This window comes from Zingiber officinale, chromosome 6A (genome assembly GCF_018446385.1).
Source record: "Zingiber officinale cultivar Zhangliang chromosome 6A, Zo_v1.1, whole genome shotgun sequence".
NCBI lineage: Eukaryota > Viridiplantae > Streptophyta > Magnoliopsida > Zingiberales > Zingiberaceae > Zingiber > Zingiber officinale.
In genome coordinates this window covers 76,160,201-76,164,207 of record NC_055997.1, presented here as the reverse complement: position 1 = coordinate 76,164,207, position 4,007 = coordinate 76,160,201, and positions in this window count along the sequence as shown.

Here is a 4,007-nt window from a genome sequence, read left to right as displayed (position 1 = left end):
AGGGGCGTACTAAGGAGCCCATCCCTTTTTTTTTACTAGCCTGGATCACACAGCCAAAGGTCTAGGGGCTGATTAGGAGCCCACCCTTGGTACAAGCCTTACAAAGTAAAGTAGCATGTATAAAAATGCATCATTTAGTCACATAGCATATCATAGAAGTATGCATCACTTAGGCATACGTTATGTCATAAAAGTATGCATCACTTAGGCATACATCATATCATAAATAGTATGCATCACTTAGGCATACATCATGTCATAAAAAGTATGCATCACTTAGGCATACATCATGTCATAAAAAGTATGCATCACTTAGGCATACATCATGTCATAAAAGCATGCATATTTTCACCACATAGCATATCATGAGAGCATGCATATTTTAGGCACATAGCATATCATCAAAGCATGCATATTTCTATCCACATAGCATATCATGAAAGCATGCATATTTTAAGCACATAGCATATCATCCAAGCATGCATATTTCTATCCAACTAGCATATCATGAAAGCATGCATATTTTAAGCACATAGCATATCATCAAAGCATGCATATTTCTATCCACATAGCATATCATGAAAGCATGCATATTTTAAGCACATAGCATATCATCAAAGCATGCATATTTCTATCCACATAGCATATCATGAAAGCATGCATATTTTAAGCACATAGCATATCATCAAAGCATGCATATTTCTAAGCACATATCATATCATGGAAAGTATAAATCACAAGCATACATGTTTAAGCATAAGGGTGTATCATGTGATTATACTATCATAAGAAACATGGTAACATAGTTAGCTTGGGTTCTAAGCTTCCTAATCCCTTGGGTTCTTATCATGGCCGAACCCCCTTAGATCTCAATTTAGGTAAAAACAACCTCCAAGCATGTGGAACCTAAATTATCATCACATCAATTTCATAGGAAGCATTATAAGCATGATTAACTTGGTTTCTAAGTTCTCCAAGTCCCTAAACTTCATGTGGCCGAACCCTATCAGGTGTGAAACAAGGTCCCAAATGTCATGAAAGAATGGAAACCTTAAACCATATTTATAGCATTTTTTTCCAAGTAACATAGTAAGCATATTTGAGCTAGTTCCTAAGTTCTTCAAGCCCTTAACATATGTCATGGCCGAAATTTAACAAGTATTCATTAGGGCTAAAAGCAAGCATACAAGCATGTGAACTTGAACTAACATCATGTATAAATTCATAATAAGGCATCATGCAATGGGTATGGCCGAAACTTACCCTAGCCTCATTTTAGGTCATTAAACAACATATAACATGAGAACTTTGTCTTTCTACTTATCATATTTCATGTAGAGTGACATGAGCATATTTAATTTTTGTTCTAGGGTTTCTAGGGCATCTATCCCTTCATGGCCGAAACATACAATGGTCTATTTAGGTCATGGAAAAATTATACAAGCATGTGACTCAATCAACATATTATCATATTTCCATAAGAAGCATTTTTAACACAATTGGTTTCAATTCTAAGGCCTCTAGGTCATTTAAACCCTACTTGGCCGAGACTCATCAGTGTTTAAATTTGCTTCAAATAGCCTAAAAGCATAGGAAGTCATACAAGTTTCATATCATGTACAAAGACAAGCATAATAAACATACATGTGAATTGTGTCTTAGGCTTCCTAGGTTTCTTTCCTTTTTCTTTTATTTTTCCTCATGGCCGAAACCTACCAATCTCTAAACTAGGTTTTAAGTGGCCTAAAGCATGGAAAACCTAAGTAAGTTTCCTGGCAAAAATTACTAAGAACATCATATACAAATTTGGTTCATAAACAAGCTAGGACCCTTGTGATCTTACATGTCATATATCATGTAACTAAATTCTCTATACCCTAATTAAGCATGAGAACATTAAACAACTTTCATATCTTAATATCACAGAGGTCTTGAGCATGTTAAAATTTTGTTTATGCTTTTCTAAGCTATCCATCTTATCATGGCCGAAAATCTTAATGAAGAGTTCATGAATTTCTAGCAATATTCAACATGCAATTCTTTAAGAGAACTCTATATTCTATCATATAAACATGGTTACTTAAATTTAAAGGTCTTCCTAACCCTAAGCTCTTTTCTTGGCCGAAACATATGAGTGGATTTCTTTTGGTTCCAAGTAACTTTTAAGCAAGAAAAACCAACAAAAGACCCTTAGTAATTCATGGAGGGAATCTTGTACTAGTTTGGTTAAACAATGATTTTCCTAACCTCTTTAAAATATTTTTGGCCGAAATTCTAGGGTTAGGTACTCCTCTGACCAAGCATCATATAGGTATAAAAACATGAAGGAAAACCTTCCTACATAGCATAGAAAAATATCATGAAATGAGGACTTGTTTAAACCTTCCTAGATTTGAAAACTCTTCTTTGGCCGAATTTTTCTTAAATTCTATTCTAGGTTTTCTAATCCTCATAAAATCCGAAAAGCACATAAAACTCCTTGTACCACAGGTGAGGGGAAGCTTACTTCCTTTTCTCTTGTGGATCTAAGGTGTGGTGATGGAAGAAGTAGCCTCTTCTTCTAGTTCCCTTCCCTTGATTCCTTGCTAAGTCCTCCTTGTATCTTAGGCTTTCTTAGGAAAAAACCTTGGCTTGGGCCGAAGATGGAGGAGAGGGGACTGAGGGTTCGGTGAGGGAGAGGGAGGATGAGAGAAATGAGAGAAAAATAAAATCTCCTCTTTACATACTCTCTTTTATGTTAAGGGGGAAGAGGTAGCAAAATCGGTTTTTGCTTTCCTTCTCCCTTAGCCCTTTTTTTTCATTTCCTTTTTATTTTTATTTATTTATTTGTTTTCATTTCCTTATATCTTAGGCTTTCTTAGGAAAAAACCTTGGCTTGGGCCGAAGATGGAGGAGAGGGGACTGAGGGTTCGGTGAGGGAGAGGGAGGATGAGAGAAATGAGAGAAAAATAAAATCTCCTCTTTACATACTCTCTTTTATGTTAAGGGGGAAGAGGTAGCAAAATCGGTTTTTGCTTTCCTTCTCCCTTAGCCCTTTTTTTTCATTTCCTTTTTATTTTTATTTATTTATTTGTTCTCATCATTCATGATGAAACAAGGGGGAATGAATCCCCTTAATTCTCCTCTTTAAGTCACGGCAAAGAATGAAGAAGAGGGAGAGAAAAGAAGGAAGGCAAGTTGCCTTTCTCTTGTTCTTTTCTTGTTTTCTTTTGGCTAGCTTTTACTCTCACCCTTATCATGAGTTTCCCTCCTTTGCTTACAATATATTATTCCTATCCCAACTGGTTATTACCCATTAATCCTATCATTTACATCATGAGAGGTTCAAGGTTCAATCCTTGACAACTCCCTATTTTATTTCTTTTTATTTCTTTTTGGTTCAACATTCTACTAATATTTTTCTAAGGTAAATTCATTATTCTCATATTTATCTTAAAAGCTTAGTGGGTGTTACAATGAGTTAGGCTATATTTGGTCAGATAAGAACATTTCTGCACGCATTTGCTGATTCTTCAATCGTCGTTTCTTCATCTTCTTTATCTCCTTTGTCTTCAAGTTTTCCTCTCCACTTAGTAAGTTGTTTCAGTCCATCTTTATGATTCTTTCTTTCACTAGTCCCTTGGTAGCATATTTTATGGCTTGAGAATCTTCTTCCACTCTTCATTTTAGATCTACCACTTTGAGTTTTACTAATGCATCCCTGGATCAGTTGAGGATGAGTTATAGAGTTCCAGCCAATCATCTATTAAGGCTTCCAAATGGCAATGACTGGCTAGATTGTCCTCCTCCAGGTTTTGTAACCTTCTTCAAAAGCAACATGCTAAGAGGGCTATGATGCTTCCCTATCCCTATTTTCTTTATTGAAGTGTTGTAATACTTTCATATCCCGTTGTCATAGCTTCGCCCTAATTCTTTCCATATTTTGACTGGGTAGTGATTCTTTTCCACTTATATCACATTCCACTCTCTCCTCGCTTCCTTTATGTTTTCTTTTATCTAAAGAAAAT